This window comes from Macaca thibetana, chromosome 18 (genome assembly GCF_024542745.1).
Source record: "Macaca thibetana thibetana isolate TM-01 chromosome 18, ASM2454274v1, whole genome shotgun sequence".
In the NCBI taxonomy this organism is placed as follows: domain Eukaryota; kingdom Metazoa; phylum Chordata; class Mammalia; order Primates; family Cercopithecidae; genus Macaca; species Macaca thibetana.
This window is the reverse complement of record NC_065595.1, coordinates 25,720,636-25,744,306: the sequence shown is the minus strand read 5'-3', so window position 1 is coordinate 25,744,306 and position 23,671 is coordinate 25,720,636.

The following is a 23,671-nucleotide window of genomic DNA, read 5'->3' as shown; positions in this document are numbered from 1 at the left end:
TAGTTATTATCTGAGGATACTTCCTTTTTCACCATAGGCCTCAAAGTGATCACAAATATCAATTTTCAATTTCCACCAGACAGTGTTAGCAAACTGCCTCATGAAGACTAAGTTGTAACACTGGGAGTTGAATCATATATCACAAAGAATTTTATCTGAAAGCTTCTTTCACGTTTTTATCTGAAGATATTTCCTTTGTCCTTATATTTCTCAAAGCGATCCGAAATATCAGTTTTCAGATTCCACAAAAAAAAAGGGCTGGCAAATGGCTCCACGAAATACAAGGGTATCTCAGTGAGTTGAATTCACACATAACAAAGCAGTTTCTAAGAAAGTTTCTTCCTAGTTTTTCTCTGAGGATGTTTCCTTTGCCATCCTATGTTTCGTTGCGCTTAGAAGTATCGGATTGCAGACTTCAAGAAAACTGTGTTAGCAAACTGATCAATGAAGAGGAACGTGTATCTCTGTGAGTTGCATTCACACATCACAATGCAATTTCTCAGAACGCTTCTTTCCAGTTTTTATCTGTGGATATTTCCTTTTTCACCATAGGACTCAATGCACTCTCAAATATCACTTTGCAGATTCGACGAGAACAGTGTTGGCAAACTGCTACAAGGAGGGAAAGGTGAATCTCTGTGTGATGAATTCACACAGCAGAATGCAAGTTCTCAGAAACCTTGTTTCTAGTTATTATCTGAGGATACTTCCCTATTCACCATAGGCCTCAAAGCGCTCTCAAATATCAATTTGCTGATTCCACGAGTACAGTGTTAGCAAACTCCCTCATGAGGACTTAGTTGCAACTATGGGAGATGAATTCATATATCACAAGTAAGTTTCTCAGAAAACTTCTATGTAGTTTTTCTCTGAGGATATTTACTTTGTCACCCTAAGTTTCATTGTGCTAAGAAGTATCCAATTGCAGATTTCAAGAAAACTGTGTTAGCAAACTGGTTAACGAAAACGAACGTGTATCTCTGTGACTTGCAATCACACTGCAGAATGCAATTTCTCAGAACGCTTCTTTCCAGTTTTTATCTGTCGATATTTCCTTTTTCACCATAGACCTCAAAGCACACGCAAATATCACTTTGCAGCTTCCACGAGAACAGTGGTTGTAAACTTCCTCATGAAGACTAAGTTGTAACTCTGGGAGATGAATTCATATATCACAAAGAAGTTTCTATGAAAGCTTCTTTCACGTTTTTCTCTGAGGATATTTCCTTTCTTCTTATATTACTCAAAGTGATCCGTAATATCACTTCTCAGATTCCACAAAAAAAGGGCTAATAAACGATTCCACGAAATGCAGGGGTAACTCAGTGAGTTAAATTCTCACATCACAAAGCAGTTTCTCAGAAAGCTTCTTTTAGTTTTTCTCTGAGGATATTTCCTTTGTCACCCTAAATTTCATTGCGCTAAGAAGTGTCCGATTGCAGATTTCAAGAAAACTGTGTTAGCAAACTGTACAACGAAGAGGAACGTGTATCTCTGTGAGATGCATTCACACATCGCAATGCAATTTCTCATAATGCTTTTTTTCAGTTTTTATGTGTGGGTATTTTTCACCTTAGGCTTCAATGCGCTCTCAAATGTCACTTTGCAGATTCCACGAGAACAGTGTTAGCAAACTGCTTCAAGAAGGGAAAGGTGAATCTCTGTGTGACAAATTCACACATCAGAAAGCAAGTTCTCAGAAAGCTTCTTTATCGTTATTATCTGAGGATACTTCCGTTTTCACCATAGGCCTCAAAGCGCTCCCAAATATCAATTTGCAGATTCCACGAGAACAGTGTTAGCAAACTTCCTCATGAAGACTAAGTTGTAACTATGGAGATGAATTCATATGTCACAAGGAGTTTCTCAGAAAGCTTCTTTCACGTTTTTATCTGAGGATATTTCCTTTGTCCTTATATTACTCAAAGCGATCTGAAATATGGGTACTCAGATTCTCAATAAAAGGGCTAGCAAACGGCTCCACGAAATACAGGGGTAATTCAGTGAGTTGAATTCCCACATCACAAAGCAGTTTCTCAGAAAGTTTCTTTCTAGTTTTTCTCTGAGGATATTTCCTTTGTCACCCTAAGTTTCATGGCGCTAAGTAGTATCCAATTGCAGATTTCAAGGAAACTGTGTTAGCAAATTCATCAACGAACAGGAACGTGTATCTCTGCGAGTTGCATTCACACACCACAGTGTAATTTCTCAGAACGCTTCTTTCCAATTTTTATCTGTGGATATTTCCTTTATCACCTCAGGCCTCAAAGCGATTCCAAATATCGCTTTGCAGATTCCACGAGAACAATGTTAGCAAACTGCTACAAAAAGGGAAAGATGAATATCTGTGTGATGAATTCACACATCAGAAAGCAAGTTCTCAGAAAGCTTCTTTCTCGTTATTATCTGAGTGTTTTTCCTTTTTCTCCATAGACCTCAAGCGCTCCCAAATATCAATTTGCAGATTCCGGGAGAACAGTGTTAGCAAACGGTCTCATGAAGAATAAGTTGTAACTCTGGGAGATGAATTCACATATCACAGAGTAGTTTCCAGAAATCTTCTTTCATGTTTTTATCTGAGGATATTTCGTTTGTCCTTATATTCTTCAAAGGGATCCGAAATATCAGTTTTCAGATTCAAAAAAAAAAAAAAAAAAAAGCAGCCAATAAACGGCTCAACGAAATACAGGGGGAACTTAGTGAGTTGAATTCACACATCACAAAGCAGTTTCTCAGAAAGCTTCTTTCTAGTTTTTCTCTGAGGATATTTCATTTGTCACCCTAAGTTTCATTGCGCTAAGACGTATCTGATTGCAGATTTCAAGAAAACTGTGTCAGCAAACTGATCAAAGAAGAGGATCGCGTATCTCTGTGTTACATTCACACATAACAATGCAATTTCTCAGAACGTTTCTTTCCAGTTTTTATCTGTAGATATTTCCTTTTTCACCATAGGCCTCAATGCGCTCCGAAATATCACTTTGCAGATTCCACGAGAACAGTGTTAGCAAACTGCTACAAGAAGGGAAAGGTAAATCTCTGTGTCATGAATTCACACATCTGAAAGCAAAATCTCAGTAAGCTTCTTTCTCATTATTTTCTGAGGTAACTTCCTTTTTCACCATAGGCCTCAAAGGGCTCCCAAATATCAATTTGCAGATTCCACGAGAACAGTGCTAGCCAACTGCCTCATGAAGACTAAGTTGTAACTCTTGGAGATGAATTCATATATTAGAAAGAAGTATCTCAAAAAGTCTCTTTCACTTTTTCATCTGAGAATATTACCTTTCTCCCTATATTCCTCAAAGCGATCAGAAATATCAGTTCTCAGATTCCACAAAAAAGGGCAAGAAAAAGGCTCCACGAAATACAGGGGTAACTCAGTGAGTTGAATTCACAGATCACAAATAGTTTCTCAGAAAGCTTCTTTCTAGTTTTCCTCTGAGGATATTTCCTTTGTCACCCTCAGTTTCATTGCAATAAGAAGTATCCAATTGCAGATTTTAATAAATCTGTGTTAGCAAACTGATCAATGAAGAGGAACGTGTATCTTTGAGTTTCATTCACACATCACCATGTAATTTCTCAGAATGCTTCTTTCCAGTTTCTACGTGTGGATATTTCCTTTTTCACCGTAGGCCTCAATGTGCTCCCAAATATCACTTTGCAGATTCCATGAGAACACTGTTAGCAAGCTGCTACAAGAAGGGAAAGATGAATCTCTGTGTGATGAATTCACACATCAGAAAGCAAGTTCTCAGAAAGCTTCTTCCTAGGTATTATCTGAGGATACTTCTTTTTTCATCGTTTGCCTCAAAGGGCTGCCAAATATCAATTGGCAGATTCCACGAGAAGAGTGTTAGCAAACTGCCTCATGAAGACTATGTTGTGACACTGGGAGATGAATTCATATATCACAAAGAAGTTTCTCAGAAAGCTTCTTTGACATTTTAATCTGAGGATATTTCCTTTATCCTTATATTCTTCAAAGCGATCCGAAATATCAGTTTTCAGATTCCACAAGGAAAGGGCTAGCAAACGGCTCCATGAAATACAGCGGTAACTCACTGAGTTGCATTCACACTTCACAGTTCAATTTCTCAGAACGCTTCTTTCCAGTTTTTATCTGTGGATATTTCCGTTTTCACCATAGGCCTCAGTGCGCTCCCAAATATAACTTTGCAGATACGACGAGAACACTGTTGGCAAATTGCTGCAAGAAGGGAAAGGTGAATCTCTGTGTGATGAATTCACACATCAGAATGCAAGTTCTCAGAAAGCATCTTTCTAGTTATTATCTGAGGATACTTACTTATTCACTATAGGCCTCAAAGAACTCCGAAATATCAATTTGCAGATTCCACGGGAACAGTGTTAGCGAACTGCCTCATGAAGAGTAAGTGGCAACTCTGGGAGCTGAATTCATATATCACAAATATGTTTCCCAGAAGACTTCTTTCCAGTTTTTCTCTGAGGATATTTCCTTTGTCACTCTAAGTTTCATTGCGCTAAGAAGTATCTGATCCCAGATTTCAAGAAAAATTTGTTAGCAAACTGATCAATGAAGAGGAACGTGTATCTCTGTGAGTTGCATTCACACTTCACAATGCAATTTCTCAGAACGCTTCCTTCCAGTTTTTACCTGTGGATATTTCCTTTTTCACCTTAGGCCTCCATGCGCTCCCAAATATCACTTTGCAGATTCCACGAGAACAGTGTTAGCAAACTCCTACCAGAAGGGAAAGGTGAATCTCTGTGTGATGAATTCACACTTCACAAAGCAAGTTCTCAGGAAGATTCTTTCTAGTTATTATCTGAGGATACTTCCTTTTTCACCATAGGCCTCAAAGCAATCCCAAATATCAATTTGCGGATTCCATGAGAACAGTGTTAGCAAACTGCCTCATGAAGACTAAGTTGTAACTCTGGATGATGAATTCGTATATTACAAAGACGTTTCTCAGAAAGCTTCTTTCACATTTTAATCTGAGTATATTTCCTTTATCCTTCTATTCTTCAAAGTGATCCGAAATATCAGTTTTCAGATTCCACAAGAAAAGGGCTAGCAAATGGCTCCACGAAATACAGTGGTAACTTGCTGAGTTGCATTCACAGTTCACAATGCAATTTCTCAGAACGCTTCTTTCCAGTTTTTATCTGTGGATATTTCCGTTTTCACCATAGGCCTCAATGCGCTCCCAAATATCACTTTGCAGATTCCACGAGAAGAGCGTTAGGAAACTGCTACAAGAAGGGAAATGTGAATTTCTGTGTGATGAATTCACAGATAAGAAAGCAAGTTCTCAGAAAGGTTCTTGCTAGTTATTATCAGAGGATCCTTCTTTTTTCACCATAGGCGTCTAAGCACTCCTAAATATCAATTTGCAGATTCCACGAGAACAGTGTTAGCAAACTGTCTCATGAAGACTAAGTTGTAACTCTGGGAGATGAATTCATATATCACAAAGAAGTTTCTCAGAAAGATTCTTTCACGTTTTTTTCTAAGGATATTTCCTTTGTCCTTATATTCCTCAAAGTGATCCGAAATATCAGTTCTCAAATTTCACAAAAAAGGGCAAGCAAACGGCTCCGTGGAATACAGTGGTAACTCAGTGAGTTGAATTCACACATCACAAAGCAGTTTCTCAGAAATCTTCTTTCTGGTTTTTCTCTGAGGATATTTCCTTTGTCACCCTAAGTTTCATTGTGCTGAGAACTATCCGATTGCAGAGTTCAAGAAAGCAGTGTTAGCAAAATGAGCAAGGAAGAGGAACGTGTGTCTCTGTGAGTTGCATTCACACATCACAATGCAATTTATGAGAATGCTTCTTTCCGTTTTTTATCTATGCATATTTCCTTTTTCACCATAGGACTCAATGCGGTCCCAAATATCACATTGCAGATTCCAAGAGAACAGTGTTAGCTAACTGCTACAAGAAGGGAAAAGTGAAATTCTCTGTGATGAATGCACACAACAGAAAGCAAGTTCTCAGAAAGCTTCCTTCTCGTTATTATCTGAGGATTCTTCCTTTTTCAAAATAGACCTCGAAGCACTACAAAATATCAATTTGCAGTTAACACGAGAACAGTGTTAGCAAACTGCCTCATGAAGACTAAGTTTTAACTCTGGGAAATGAATTCATATATCACAAAGAAGTTTCTCAGAAAGCCTTTTTCACGTTTTTATCTGAGGATATTTCCTTTGTCCTTATATTCTTCAAAGCGATCCGAAATATCAGTTCTCAGATTCCATAAAAAAAGGGCTAGGAAAGGGCTCCACGAAATAGAGGTGTAACTCAGTGAGTTGCATTCACTCATCACAAAGCAGTTTCTCAGAAAGTTTCTTTCCAGTTTTTCTCTGAGTATATTTCCTTTGTCACCCTAAGTTTCATTGTGCTACGAAGTATCTGATTGCAGATTTCAAGAAACTGTGTCAGCAAACTGATCAATGAAGGAAAACGTCTATCTTGTGAGTTGCATTCACACATCACAATGCAATTCCGCAGAACACTTCTTTCAAGTTTTTATCTGTGGATATTTCCTTTTTCACCATAGGCCTCACTGGGCTCACAAATATCACATTGCAGTTTCAACGAGAACAGTGTTAGCAAACTGCTACAAGAAGAGAAAGGTGAATCTCTGAGTGATGAATTCACACATCAGAAAGCAAGTTCTCTGAAAGCTTCTTTCTCGTTATTATCTGAGGATACTTTATTTTTCACTATAGGCCTCAAAACGCTCCCAAATATCAATTTGCAGATTCCACGAGAACTGTGTTAGCAAACTGCCTCATGAAGACTAAGTTGTAACTCTGGGAGATGAATTCATATATCACAACGAAGTTTCTCAGAAAGCTTCTTTCATGTTTTTATCTGAGGATATTTCCCTTGTCCTTATATTCCTCAAAGTGATCGGAAATATCAGCTCTCAGATTCCAAAAAAAAAAAAAAAAAAATACGGCTTGCAAACGGCTCTAGGAATTACAGGTGTAACTTAGTGAGGTGAATTCACATATCACAAAGCAGTTTCTCAGAAATCTTTTCTCGTTTTTCTCTGAGGATATTTCCATTGTCACCCTAAGTTTCATTGCGTTAAGTATCCGATTGCAGATTTCAAGAAAACTGTGTTAGCAAACTGATCAATGAAGAGGAACTTGAATCTCTGTGAGTTGCATTCACACATCACAATGCAATTTTTCAGAACGCTTCTTTCCAGTTTTTATCTGTGGGTATTTCCTTTTTCACCATAGGTCTCAATGAGCTCCCAAATATCACTTTGCTGATATCACGAGAATAGTGTTAGCAAACTGTTACAAGAAGGGAAAGGTGAATCCCTGTGTGATGAATTCACACATCAGAAAGCAAATTCTCAGAAAGCTTCTTTCTCATTATTATTGGAGGATACTTTCTTTTTCACCATAGGACTCAAAGCGTTCCCAAGTATCAATTTGCAGTTCCAGGAGAACAGTGTTAGCAAACTGCCTCATGAAGACTAAGTTGTAACGCTGGGAGATGAATTCATATATCACAAAGAATTTTCTCAGAAAGCTTCTTTCATGTTTTTATCTGAGGATATTTTCTTTGTCCTTATATTCCTCAAAGTGATCCGAAATATCATGTCTCAGATCCCATAATAAAAGGGCTACCAATGGGATCTACGAAATACAGGGGTAACTCAGTGTGTTGAATTCAAACATCACAAAGCAGTTTCTAAGAAAACTTCTTTCTAGTTTTTCTCTGAGGATATTTCCTTTGTCACCCTAAGTTTCATTGCGCTAAGAAGTATCCAATTGCAGATTTCATGAAAACTGTGTTAGCTAATTTATCAATGAAGAGAAACGTGTATCTCTGTGAGTTGCATTCACACAACACAATACAATTTTTCAGTACGCTTCTTTCCAGTATTTACTGTGGATATTTCTTTTACATCATAGGCATCAATGCGCTCCCAAATATCACTTTTCAGATTTCACGAGAACAGTGTTAGCAAACTGCTACAAAAAGGGAAAGGTGTATCTCTTTGTCATGAATTCACGCATCAGAAAGCAAGTTCTCAGAAACCTTCTTCCTCAATATTATCTGAGGATACTTCCTTTTTCACCATAGGCCTCAAAGCATGCCCAAATATCAATTTGCAGTTCCAGGAGAACAGTGTTAGCATACTGTCTCATGAAGACTAAGTTTTTATTCTGGGAGATGAATTCAAATAACACAAAAAAGTTTCTTAGAACGTTTCTTTAACGTTTTTATCTGAGGATATTTCCTTTGTCCATATATTCTTCAAAGTGATCCGAAATATCAGTTCTCAGATTCCACAAAACAAAGGTCTTGCAAACGGCTCCACGAAATACAGGAGTAACCAAGTGAGTTGAATTCACACGTCACAAAGCAGTTTCTCAGAAAGCTTCTTTCCACTTTCTGTCTGAGCATATTTTCTTTGTCACCCTAAGTTTCATTGTGCTAAGAACTATCCGATTGCAGATTTCAGGAAAACTGTGTTAGCAAACTGATCAATGAAGAGGAACGTGTATCCCTGTGAGTTGCCTTCACACATCACAATGCAATTTCTCAGAACGCTTCTTTCCAGTTATTATCTGAGAATCTTCCTTTTTCACCTTAGGCCTCAAAGCACTCCCAAATATCGATTTGCAGATTCCACAAGAACAATGTTAGCAAACTGCCTCATGAAGACTAAGTTGTAACTCTGGGAGATGAATTCATATATCACAAAGAAGTTTTTCAGAAACTTCCTTCACGTTTTTATCTGAGGATATTTTCTTTGTCCTTATATTCCTCAAAGTGATCCAAAATATCAGTTCTCAGATTCCACAAAAAAAAAAAAAAAAGGGCCAGCAAATGACTCCACGAAATACAAGGGTAACTCAGGGAGTTGAATTCACACATCACAAAGTAGTTTCTCAGAAAGCTTCTTTCCAGTTTTTCACTGAGGATATGTCATTTGTCACCCTAAGTTTCATTGCGCTCAGAAGTATCTGATTGCAGATTTCTAGAAAACTGTGGGGATGGAGCAAGATGGCTGAATAGGAACAGCTCCAGTCTCCAGCCTCCAGCGCGAGCCACACAGAAGACAGGTGATTTCTGCATTATCAACTGAGGTACTAGGTTCATATTACTGGGGAGTGCCGGACTATTGGTGCTGGTCAGCTGTTGCAGCCCAACCAGCTAGAGTTGAAGCAGTGCGAGGCATCGCTTCACCTGGGAAGTACATGGGGGAAGGGAATCCCTTTTCCTAGCCAGGGGAACAGAGACACACAACACATGGAAAATCGGGTAACTCACACCCCAAACTGTGCTTTAAGCAAATGGGCACACCAGGAGATTATATCCCACACCTGTCTGGCAGGGTCCCACGCCTATAGAGCCTTTGCTAGCACAGCAGTCTGTGATCTCTCTGCAAGGACGCAGCGAGGCTGGGGGAGGGGCGCCCACCATTGCTGAGGCTTAAGTAGGTAAACAAAGCCCTGGGAAGATCGAAATGGGTGGAGATCACAGCAGCTCAAGGAGGCCTGCCATTCTCTGTAGACTCCACCTCTGGGGACAGGGCACAGCTAAACAACAACAAAAACAACAACAACAAAAAAAGCAGCAGAAACCTCTGCAGACACAAGCAACTCGGTCTGACAGCTTTGAAGAGAGCAGTGGATCTCCCAACACGGAGGTTGAGATCTGAGAACGGACAGACTGCCTACTCAAGTGTGTCCCTGACCCCTGAGTAGCCTAATTGGGAGACATCCCCCACTAGGGGCAGACCGACACCCCACACCTCACACGGTGGAGTACACCCCTGAGAGGAAGCTTCCAAAGTAAAAATCAGACAGGTACACTTGCTGTTCAGCAATATTCTATCTTCTGCAGCCTCTGCTGCTGACACCCAGGCAAACAGGGTCTGGAGTGGACCTCAAGCAATCTCCAATAGACCTACAGCTGAGGGTCGTGACTGTTAGAAGAAAAACTAACAAACAGGAAGGACACCCACACCAAAACCCCATCAGTACGTCACCATCATTAAAGACTAGAGGCAGATAAAACCACAAAGATGAGGAAAAAGCAGGGCAGAAAAGCTGGAAATTCAAAAAATAAGAGTGCATCTCCCCCTCCAAAGGAATGCAGCTCATCGCCAGCAACGGATCAAAGCTGGATGGAGAATGATTTTGACGAGATAAGAGAAGAAGGCTTCAGTCCATCAAACTTCTCAGAGCTAAAGGAGGAATTACGTACCCAGTGCAAAGAAACTAAAAAGCTTGAAAAAGAGTGGAAGAATTGATAACCAGAATAATTAATGCAGAGTAGGCCATAAACGAGCAGACAGAGAAGAAAACCATGACACGAGAAATAAGTGACAAATGCACAGGCTTTAGTAACCGACTCGATCAACTGGAAGAAAGAGTATCAGCGATTGAGGATCAAATGAATGAAATGAAGCGAGAAGAGAAATCTAAAGAAAAAAGAAGAAAAAGAAATGGACAAAGCCTGCAAGAAGTATGGGATTATGTAAAAAGCCCAAACCTACGTCTAATTGGGGTGCCTGAAAGTGAGGGGGAAAATGGAACCAAGTTGGAAAACACTCTTCAGGATATCATCCAGGAGAACTTCCCCAACCTAGTAGGCCAGGCCAACATTCAAATCCAGGAAATACAGAGAACGCCACAAAGATACTCCTAGAGAAGAGCAACTCCAAGACATATAATTGCCAGATTTACCAAAGTTGAAATGAAGGAAAAAATCTTAAGGGCAGCCAGAGAGAAAGGTCGGATTACCCACAAAGGGAAGCCCATCAAACTAACAGCAGATCTCTCGGCAGAAACTCTCGAAGCCAGAAGAGAGTGGGGGCCAATATTCAACATTCTTAAAGAAAAGACTTTTCAACCCAGAATTTCATATCCAGCCAAACTAAGTTTCATAAGTGAAGGACAAATAAAATCCTTTACAGATAAGCAACTGCTGAGAGATTTTGTCACCACCAGGCCTGCCTTACAAGAGACCCTGAAGGAAGCACTAAACATGGAAAGGAACAACCGGTACCAGCCATTGCAAAAGCATGCCAAAATATAAAGACTATCGAGTCTAGGAAGAAACTGCATCAACTAACGGGCAAAATAACCAGTTAATGTCATAATGACAGGATCAAGTTCACACATAACAATCTTAACCTTAAATGTAAATGGACTAAATGCTCCAATTAAAAGACACAGACTGGCAAACTGGATAAAGAGTCAAGACCCATCAGTCTGCTGTATTCAGGAGGCCCATCTCACATGCAGAGACATACATAGGTTCAAAATAAAGGGATGGAGGAAGATCTACCAAGCAAATGGAGAACAAAAAAAAAGCAGGGGTTGCAATACTAGTCTCTGATAAAACAGACTTTAAACCATCAAAGATCAAAAGAGACAAAGAAGGCAATTACATAATGGTAAAGGGATCAATTCAACAGGAAGAGCTAACTATCTTAAATATATATGCACCCAATACAGGAGCACCCAGATTCATAAAAAAAGTCCTTAGACACTTACAAAGAGACTTAGACTCCCATACAATAATAATGGGAGACTTCAACACCCCACTGTCAACATTAGACAGATCAACGAGACAGAAAGTTAACAAGGATATCCAGGAATTGAACTCATCTCTGCAGCAAGCAGACCTAATAGACTTCTACAGAACTCTCCACCCCAAATCAGCAGAATATACATTCTTCTCAGCACCACATCACACTTATTCCAAAATTGACCACATAATTGGAAGTAAAGCACTCTTCAGCAAATGTACAACAGAAATTATAACAAACTGTCTCTCAGACCACAGTGCAATCAAACCAGAACTCAGGACTAAGAAACTCAATCAAAACCACTCAACTACATGGAAACTGAACAACCTGCTCCTGAATGACTACTGGGTACATAACGAAATGAAGGCAGAAATAAAGATGTTCTTTGAAACCAATGAGAACAAAGATACTACATGCCAAAATCTCTGGGACACATTTAAAGCAGTGTGTAGAGGGAAATTTATAGCACTAAATGCCCACAAAAGAAAGCTGGAAAGATCTAAAATTGACACTCTAAAATCACAATGAAAAGAACTAGAGAAGCAAGAGCAAACACATTCAAAAGCTAGCAGAAGGCAAGAAATAACTAAGATCAGAGCAGAACTGAAGGAGACAGAGACACAAAAACCCTCCAAAAAATCAATGAATCCAGGAGTTGGTTTTTTGAAAAGATCAACAAAATTGATAGACCACTAGCAAGACTAATAAAGAAGAAAAGAGAGAAGAATCAAATAGACGCAACAAAAAATGATAAAGGGGATATCACCACCGACCCCACAGAAATACAAACTACCATCAGAGAATACTATAAACACCTCTACGCAAATAAACTGGAAAATCTAGACGAAATGGATAATTTCCTGGACACTTACACTCTCCCAAGACTAAACCAGGAAGAAGCTGAATCCCTAAATAGACCAAATAGCAGGCTCTGAAATTGAGGCAATAATTAATAGCCTACCAACCAAAAAAAGTCCAGGACCAGATGGATTCGCAGCTGAATTCTACCAGAGGTACAAGGAGGATTTGGTACCATTCCTTCTGAAACTATTCCAATCAATATGAAACGAAGGAATCTTCCCTAACTCATTTTATGAGGCCAACATCATCCTGATACCAAAGCCTGGCAGAGACACAACAAAAAAAGAGAATTTTAGACCAATATCCCTGATGAACATCGATGCAAAAATCCTCAATAAAATACTGGCAAACCAGATCCAGCAGCACATCAAAAAGCTTATCCACCATGATCAAGTGGGTTTCATCCCTGGGAGGCAAGGCTGGTTCAACATACGCAAATCAATAAACGTAATCCGGCATATAAACAGAACCAAAGACAAAAACCGCATGATTATCTCAATAGATGCAGAAAAGGCCTTTGACAAAATTCAACAGCCCTTCATGCTAAAAATGCTCAATAAATTCGGTATTGATGGAACATATCTCAAAATCATAAGAGCTATTTATGACAAACCCACAGCCAAAATCATACTGAATGGGCAAAAACTGGAAAAATTCCCTTTGAAAACTGGCACAAGACAGGGATGCCCTCTCTCACCACTCCTATTCAACATAGTGTTGGAAGTTCTGGCTAGGGCAATCAGGCAAGAGAAAGAAATCAAGGGTATTCAGTTAGGAAAAGAAGAAGTCAAATTGTCCCTCTTTGCAGATGACATGATTGTATATTTAGAAAACCCCATTGTCTCAGCCCAAAATCTCCTTCAGCTGATAAGAAAGTTCAGCAAAGTCTCAGGATGCAAAGTTAATGTGCAAAAATCACAAGCATTCTTATACACCAGTAACAGACAAATAGAGAGTCAAATCATGAATTAATTTCCATTCACAATTGCTTCAAAGAGAATAAAATACCTAGGAATCCCACTTACAAGGGATGTAAAGGACCTCTTCAAGGACAACTACAAACCACTGCTCAGTAAAATAAAAGAGGGCACAAACAAATGGAGGAACATACCATGCTCATGGATAGGAAGAATCAATATCGTGAAAAGGGTCATACTGCCCAAGGTTATTTATAGATTCAATGCCATCCCCATCAAGCTACCAATGAGTTTCTTCACAGAATTGGAAAAAACTACACTAAAGTTCATATGGAACCAAAAAAGAGCCCGCATCTCCAAGACAATCTTAAGTCAAAAGAACAAATCTGGAGGCATCATACTACCTGACTTCAAACTATACTACAAGGCTATAGTAACCAAAACAGCATGGTACTGGTACCAAAACGGAGATATAGACCAATGGAACAGAACAGAGTCCTCAGAAATAATACCACACACCTACAGCCATCTGATCTTTGATAAACCTGAGAAAAACAAGAAATGGGGAAAGGATTCCCTATTTAATAAATGGTGCTGGGATAATTGGCTAGCCATAAGTAGAAAGCTGAAACTGGATCCTTTCCTTACTCCTTATAAGAAAATTAATTCAAAATGGATTAGAGACTTAAATGTGAGACCTAATACCATAAAAACCCTAGACGAAAACCTAAGTAATACCATTCAGGACATAGGCATGGGCAAGGACTTCATGTCTAAAGCACCAAAAGCAACGGCAACAAAAGCCAAAATTGACAAATGGGATCTAATTAAACTAAAGAGCTTCTGCACAGCAAAAGAAACTACCTTCAGAGTGAACAGTCAACCTGCAGAATAGTAGAAAATTTTTGCAATCTACTCATCAGACACAGGGCTAGTATCCAGAATCTACAAGGAACTCAAACAAGTTTACAAGAAAAAAACAAACAACCCCATCAAAAAGTAGGCAAAGGATATGAATAGACATTTCTCAAAAGAGGACATTCATACAGCCAACAGAGATATGAAAAAATGCTCATCATTACTGGCCATCAGAGAAATGCAAATCAAAACCACAATGAGATACCATCTCACACCAGTTAGAATGGCGATCATTAAAAAGTCAGGAAACAACAGGTGCTGGAGAGGATGTGGAGAAATAGGAACACTTTTACATTATTGGTGGGATTGTAAACTAGTTCAACCATTATGGAAAACAGTGTGGGCATTCCTCAAGGATGTAGAACTAGAAGTACCATATGACCCAGCCATCCCATTACTGGGGATATACCCAAAGGATTATAAATCATGCTGCTATAAAGACATATGCACACATATGTTTATTGCAGCACTATTCACAATAGGAAAGATTTGACATCAGCCCAAATGTCCATCAGTGACAGACTGGATTAAGAAAATGTGGCACATATACACCATGGAATACTGTGCAGCCATAAAAAAGGATGAGTTTGTGTCCTTTGTAGGGACATGGATGAAGCTGGAAACCATCATTCTTAGCAAACTATCACAAGGACAGAAAACAAAACACCATATGTTCTCACTCATAGGTGGGAACTGAACAATGAGATCACTTGGACTCGGTAAGGGGAACAAAACACAGTGGGGCCTATCACGGGGAGGGGGCTCGGGGTTGGGATTGCATTGGGCGTTATACCTGATGTAAATGATGAGTTGATGGGTGCTGACGAGTTGATGGGTGCAGGCCACCAACATGGCACAAGTATACATATGTAACAACCCTGCACGTTATGTACATGTACTCTAGAATTTAAAGTATAATAAAAATAAATAAATAAAAAACAAACAAACAAAAAGAAAACAGCATTAGCAAACTGATCAATGAAGAGGAACGTGTATCTCTGTGAGTTGCATTCACACATCACAATGCAATTTCTCAGAACGTTTCTTTCCAGTTTTTATCTGTGGATATTTCCTTTTTCACCATAGGCCTCAATGCACTCCGAAATATCACTTTGCAGATTCCACGAGAACAGTGTTAGCAAACTGCTACAAGAAGAGAAAGGTGAATCTCTGTGTGACGAATTCACACATCAGAAAGCAAGTCCTAAGAAAGTTTCTTTCTCGTTATTATCTGAGGATACTTCCTTTTTCACCATAGGCCTCAAAGCGCTCTCAAATATCAATTTGCAGATTCCAGGAGAACAGTGTTAGTAAACTGCTCCATGACGATTAAGTTGTAAGTCTGAGAGGTGAATTCATATATCACAAAGAAGTTTCTCAGAAAGCTTCTTTCACATTTTAATCTCAGGATATTTCCTTTGTCCTTATATTCTTCAAAGTGATCCAAAATATTAGGTCTCAGATTCCACAAAAAAAGTGCTACCAAACAGCTCCATGAAATATAGGGGTAACTCAGTGAATTGGATTCACACATCACAGAGCAGTTTCTCAGAAAGCTTCTTTCTAGTTTTTCTCTGAGGATATTTCTTTTGTCACCCTAAGTTTCATTGCGCTCAGAAATACCCGATTGCAGATTTCAAGAAAACTGTGTTAGTAAACTGATCAATGAAGAGGAACGTGTATCTTTGTGAATTCCATTCACACATCACAACGCAATTTCTCAGAATGCTTCTTTCCAGTTTTTATCTGTGGTTATTTCCTTTTTCACCATAGGCCTCAATGCGCTCCCAAATATCACTTTGCAGATTCCACGAGAACAGTGTTAGCAAACTGCTACAAAAATGGAAAGGTGAATGTCTGTGTGATGAATTCACATATCAGAAAGCAAGTTCTCAGAATGCTTCTTTCCAGTTATTATCTGAGGACACTTCCTTTTTCACCATAAGCCTCAAAGCGCTCCCAATTACCTATTTTCAGATTCCACCAGAACAGTGTTAGCAAACTGCCTCATGAAGACTAAGTTGTTACTCTGGGAGATGAATTCATATATCACAAAGAAGTTTGTCAGGGAGCTTCTTTCACGTTTTTTTCTAAGGATATTTCCTTTGTCCATGTATTCTTCAAAGTGGTCCGAAATATCAGTTCTCAGATTCCACCTCAAAAGGCCCTGCAAACGGCTCCACGAATTACAGGAGTAACTAAATGAGTTGAATGCACACGTCACAAAGCAGTTTCTCAGAAAGTTTCTTTCCACTTTTTGTGTGAGTATATTTCCTTTGTCACCCTAACTTTCATTGCACTAAGAAGTATCCGATTCCAGATTTCAAAAAAACTGTGTTAGCAAAGAGATCAATGAAGAGGAACCTGTATCTCTTTGAGATGCATTCACACATCACAATGCAATTTCTCAGAACGCTTCTTTCCAGTTATTATCTGAGGATACTTTCTTTTTCACCATAGGAATTAAAGCGCTCCCAAATATCAATTTGCAGATTCCACAAGAACAATGTTAGCAAACTGACTCATGAAAACTAAGTTGTAACTCTGGGAGATGAATTCATATATCACAAAGAAGTTTCTCAGAAAACTTCTTTCACGTTTTTATCTGAGGATATTTCATTTGTCCTTATATTCCTGAAAGTGATCTGAAATGTCAGTTCTCAGATTCCACAAAAATAGGGCCAGCAAATGGCTCCACGAAATACAGAGAGAACTTAGTGAGTTGAATTCACATATAACAAAGCAGTTTCTCAGAAAGATTCTCTGTAGTTTTTCTCTGAGGAAGTTTCCGTTGTCACCCTATGTTTCATTGAGCTAAGAAGTATACGATTGCAGATTTCAAGAAAACTGTGATAGTAAACTGATCAATGAAGAGGAATGTGTATCTCTGTCAGTAGCATTCACACATCACAATGCAATTTCTCAGAATGCTTCTTTCCTGTTTTTATCTGTGGATATTTCCTTTTTCACCATAGGCCTCAATGCACTCCCAAATATCACCTGGCAGATTCCACGAGAACAGTGTTAGCAAACTGCTACAAGAAGGGAAAGGTGAATCTCTGTGTGATGAATTCACACATCAGAAAGCAAGTTCTCAGAAAACTTCTTTCTAGTTATTATCTGAGGATGCTTCGTTTTCCACTATAGGCCTCAAAGCGCTCTCAAACATCAATTTGCAGATTCCACCAGAACAGTGTTAGCTAACTGCCTCAGGAAGAGTAAGGTGTAACTCTGGGAGATGAATTCATATATCACAAAGAAGTTTCTCAGACAGCTTCTTTCTAGTTTTTCTCTGAGGATATTTCCTTTGTCACCCTAAGTTTCATTGTGCTAAGAAGTATCCTATTGCAGATTTCCTGAAAACTGTGTTAGCAAATTCATCAATGAAGAGGAAAGTGTATCTCTGTGAGTTGCATTCACACATCAAAAGGCAAGTTCTCAGAAAGCTTGTTTCTAGTTATTACCTGAGAATAATTCCTTTTTCAAAACAGGCCTCAAAGTACCCCCCAATATCAATTTGTAGATTGCACGAGAACAGTGTTAGCAAACTGCCTTATGAAGACTAAGTTGTAACTCTGGGAGATGAATTTATATATCACAAAGGAGTTTCTCAGAAAACTTCTTTCACATTTTTGTCTGAGGATATTTCCTTTGTCCTTATATTCCTCAAAGCGATCCAAAATATTAGTTCTCAGATTTCACAAAAGAAGAGTTAGCAAACAGCTCCACGAAATACAGGAGTAACTCAGTGAGTTGAATTCCACATCACAAAGCAGTTTATCAGAAAGCTTCTTTCAATTTTTTCTCTGAGGATATTTCCTTTATCACTCTAGGTTTCATTGCTCTAAGAAGTATGCGATTGCAGATTTCAAGAAAATGTCACCCTAAGTTTCATTCCGCTAAGAAGTATCCAATTGCAGAGTTTCAACTTAGTCTTCATGAGGCAGTTTGCTAACACTGTTCTTGTGGAATCTGCAAATTGATATTTGGGAGCGCTTTGAGATCTATGGTCAAAAAGCAAGTATTCTCAGATAATAAGTAGAAAGAAACTTCCTGAGGACTTGCTTTCAGATACGTAAATTCATCACACAGAGATTCACCTTTCCCTTCTTGTAGCAGTTTGCTAACACTGTTCTCGGGAAATCTGCAAAGTGAGATATTTGGGAGTGCATTGAGGCCTATGATGAAAAAGGAAATATCCACAGATAAAAACTGGAAAGAAGCGTTCTGAGAAATTGCGTTGTTATGTGTGAATGTAACTCACAGAGATACACGTTACTCTACATTGATCAGTTTGCTAACATAGTTTTCTTGAAAGCTGTAAGCGGATACTTCTTAAAGCAATGAAACTGAGGGTGACAAAGGAAATATCCTCCGAGAAAAACTAGAAAGAAGCTTTCTGAGAAACTGCTTTGTGATGTGTGAAATCAACTCACTGAGTTACCCCTGTATTTCGTGGAACTGCTTGCTAGCCCTTTTGTTGTGGAATCTGAGAAGTGATATTTCGGATCGCTTTGAAGAATATAAAGACAAAGGACATATCCTCAGAAAAGAACGTGAAAGAATCTTTCTGAGAAACTTCTTCGTGATATATGAATTCATCTCCCAGAGTTACAACTTAGTCTTCAGGAGGCAGTTTGTTAACACTGCTCTTGTGGAATTTGCAAATGGATATTTGGGATCGCTTTGAGGCCTATGGTGAAAAAGGAAGTATCCTCAGATAATAACTAGAAAGAATCTTCCTGAGAACTTGCTTTGTGAAGTGTGAATTCATCACACAGAGATTCACCTTTCCCTTCTTGAAGCAGTTTGCTAACACTGTTCTCGTAGAATCTGCAAAGTGATATTTGGGAGCGCTTTGAATCCTATGGTGAAAAAGAAAAGATCCCCAGATAAAAACTGGAAGGAAGCGTTCAGAGAAATTGCATTGTGATGTGTGAATGCAACTCACGGAGATACACGTTCCTCTTACTTGATAAGTTTGCTAACACAGTTTTCTTGATATCTGCAATCGGATACTTCTTAGTGCAATGAAACTTAGGGTGACAAATGAAATATCCTCAAGAAAAACTAGAAAGAAGCTTTCTGAGAAACTACTTTGTGATGAGTGAATTCAACTCACTCAGTTACCGCTGTATTTCGTGGAGCCATTTGCTAGCCTTTTTTTTTTTTTTTTTTTTTTTTGGAATCTGAGAATTGATATTTCGGTTCTTCTTGAGGAATATAAGGACAAAGAAAATATCCTCAGATAAAAACGTGAAAGAAATTTTCTGAGAAACTCCTTTGTGATATATGAATTCATCCTCCACAGTTACAACTTAGTCTTCATGACGCAGTTTGTTTACACTGTTCTCGTGGAATCTACAAATTGTTTTTTGGGAGCACTTTGAGGCCTATGGTGAAAAAGAAATTATCCTCAGATTATAAAGAGAAAAAAGGTTTCTGAGAACTTGCTTTCTGATGTGTGAATTCATCACAGGGAGATTCACCTTTCACCTCTTGTAGCAGTTTCCTAACACTGTTCTTGTGGAATCTACAAAGTGATATTTGAGAGCACATTGAGGCCTAAGGTGAAAAAGGAAATATACTCAGATAAAAACAGAAAAGAAGCATTCTGAGAAATTGCATTGTGATGTGTGAATGCAACTCACAGAGATACACGTTCCTCTTCATTGATCATTTTGCTAACACAGTTTTCTTGAGATCTGCAGTTGGACACTTCTTAGCGCAATGAAACATAGGGTGACAAAGGAAATATCCTCAGAGAAAAACTAGAAAGAAGTTTTTTGAGAAACTTCTTTGTGAATATGAATTCATCTTCCAGAGTTACAACTTAGTCTTCATGAGGCAGTTTGCTCACACTGTTTTCGTGGAAACCGCAAAGTGATATTTGGGAGCGCTTTGAGGCCTATGGTGAAAAAGGAAGTATCCTCAGATAATAACTAGAAAGAAGCTTTCTGAGAACTTGCTCTCTGATGTGTAAATTCATCACACGGAGATTCATCTTTCACCTCTTGTAGCAGTTTGCTAACACTGTCCTCGTGGAATCTGCAAAGCAATATTTGGGAGCGCATTGAGTCCTATGGTGAAAAAGGAAATATCCACAGATAAAAACTGGAAAGAAGGGTTCTGAGAAATTGCATTGTGATATGTGAATGCAACTCACAGAAATATATCCTCCTCTTCATTGATCAGTTTGCTAACACAGTTTTTTTTTTTTTTTTTGAGATCTGTAATCGCATACTTCTTAGCGGAAGGAAACTTAGGGTGACAAAGGAAATATACTCAGAGAAAAACTAGAAAGAAAGTTTCTGAGAAACTGCTTTGTGATGTGTGAATTCAACTCACTGAGTTACCCCTGTAATTCGTGGAGCCGTTTTCTAGCCCTTTTTTGTGGAATCTGAGAACTGATATTTCGGATCGCCTTGAAGAATATAAAGACAAAGGAAATATCCTCAGATAAAACGTGAAAGAAGCTTACTGAGAAACTTCTTTGTGATATATGAATTCAGCTTCCAGAGCTACAACTTAGTCTTCTTGAGGCAGTTTCCTAACACTGTTCTCGTGGAATCTGCAAGTTGATATTTGGGAGCGCTTTGAAGCCTATGGTGAAAAAGGAAATGTCCACAGATAAAAACTTGAAAGAAGCGTTCTGAGAAATTACATTGCGATGTGTGAATGCAACTCACAGAGATACAGGTTCCTCTTCATTATCAGTTTGCTAACACTGTTTTCTTGATATCTGCAATCGGATACTTCTGAGCGCAATGAAACTTAGGGTGACAAAGGAAATATCCCCAGAGAAAAACTAGAAAGAAGCTTTCTGAGAAACTGCTTTGTGATGTGTGAATTCATCTCCCAGAGTTAAAACTTAGTCTTCATGAGGCAGTTTGCTAACACTCTTCTCGTGGATTCTGCAAAATGATATTTGGGAGTGCTTTGAGGTCTATGGTGAAAAAGGAAGTATCCTCACATAATAAGGAGAAAGAAGCTCTCTGAGAACTTGATTTCTGATGTGTGAATTCAACACACAGAGATTCACCTTTCCCATCTTTTAACAGTTTGCTAACACTGTTCTCGTGGAATCTGCAAAGCGATATTTGGGAGCGCATTGAGGCCTATGGTGAAAAAGGAAATATCCACAGATAAAAACTGGAAAGAAGCGTTCTGAGAAATTGCATTGTGATGTGTGAATGCACAGTTTTATTGAAATCTGCAATCGGATACTTCTGAGCACAATGAAACTTAGGGTGACAAAGGAAATATCCCCAGAGAAAAACTAGAAAGAAGCTTTCTGAGAAACTGCTTTGTGATGTGTGAATTCAACTTCCTGAGTTTCCCCTGTATTTCGTGGATCCGTTTGCTAGCCGTTTTTTTTTTTTTTTTTTTTTTTTGAATCTGAGACCTGATATTTCTGATCGCTTTGAAGAATATAAGGACAAAGTACATGTCCTCAGATAAACACGTGAAAGAAGCTTTCTGAGAAACTTCTTTGTGATATATGAATTCAACTCCCAGGGTTACAACTTAATCTTCTTGAGGCACTTTGCTAGCACTGTTGTCGTGGAATCTGCAAATTGATATTATGGAGGGCTTTGCTTTTTAGGCCTATGTTGAAAAAGGAGTATCCTCAAATAATAAGTAGAAAGAAACTTTCTGAGAACTTGCTTTCTGATGTGTGAATTCGTCACACAGTGAATCACCTTTCCCTTCCTGAAGCAGTTTGCTAACACAGTTTTCGTGGGATCTTCAAAGTGATATTTGGGAGTGCATTGAGGCCTAAGGTGAAAAAGGAAATATCCACAGATAAAAAGGGGAAAGAAGCTTTCTGAGAAATTGCATTGTGATGTGTGAATGCAACTCACAGAGATACACTTTCCTCTTCATTGATCAGTATGCTAACACAGTTTTCTTGATATCTGCAATCGGATACTTCTTAGCACAATGAAACTTAGGGTGACAAAGGAAATATCCTCAGAGAAAAACTAGAAAGATACTTTCTCAGAAACTGCTTTGTGATATGTGAATTTATCTCCCAGAGTTACAACTTAGTCTTCATGAGACAGTTTGCTAACACTGTTCTCGTGGAAGCTTCAACGTGACATTTGGGAGCGCATTGAGTCCTATGGTGAAAAAGGAAATATCCACAGATAAAAACTGGAAAGAAGCATTCTGAGAAATTGCATTGTGATGTATGAATGCAACTCACAAAGATACAAGTTCGTCTTCATAGATCAGTTTGCTAACACAGTTTTCTTGAAATCTGCACTCGGAAACTTCTTAGCACAATGAAACTTAGGGTGACAAAGGAAATATCCTCAGTTAAGAACGAGAAAGAAACTTTCTGAGAACTTGCTTTCTGATGTGTGAATTCATCACACAGAGATTCACCTTGCCCTTCTTATTACAGTTTGCTATCCCTGTTGTCGTGGAACATGCAAACTGATATTTGGGAGCGCATTGGGGCGTATGGTGAAAAAGGAAATATCCACAGATAAAAACTGGAAAGGCACGTTCTGAGAAATTGCATTCTGATGTGTGAATGCAGCTCACAGAGATACACGTTCCTCTTCATTGATCAGTTTCCTAACAAAATTTTCTTGAAATCTGCAATCGGATATTTCCTTTGTCACCCTAAGTCAATGAGACTTAGGGTGACAAAGGAAATATCCTCAGAGAAAAATGAGAAAGAAACTTTCTGAGAAACTGCTTTCTGATGCGTGGAATAAACTCATTGAGTTTCCCCTGTATTTCCTCGTTCCATTTGCTAACCGTTTTTTGTGGAATCTGAGAACTGATATTTCGGATCGCTTTGAGGAATATAAGGACAAAGGAAATATCTTCAGATAAAAACTTGAAAGAAGCTTTCTGAGAAACTTCTTTGTAGTATATGAATTCATCTCCCAGAGTTACAACTTAGTGTTCATGAGGCAGTTTTCTAACACTGTTTTTGTGGAATCTGCAAAGTGACATTTGGGAGCGCTTTGAGGCCTGTGGTGAAAAAGGAAGTATCCTCAGATAATAACTAGAAAGCAGCTTTCTGAGAACTTGCTTTCTGATGTGTGAATTCATCATACAGAGATTCACATTTCCCTTCTTGTAGCAGTTTTCTAAGACGGTTCTCGTGGAATCTGCAAAGTGATATTAGGGAGTCCATTGAGGCCTATGGTGAAAAAGGAAATATCCAAAGATAAAAACTGAAAAGAAGCGTTCTGAGAAATTGCATTGTGATGTGTGAATGCAACTCACAGGGATACACTTCCCTCTTCTTTGATAAGTTTGCTAACACAGTTTTCTTGAAATCTACAACTGGATAGTCCTTAGCGCAATGAAACTTAGGGTGACAAAGGAAATATCTTCAGAGAAAATCTAGAAAGAGGCTTTCTGAGAAACTGCTTTGTGATGTG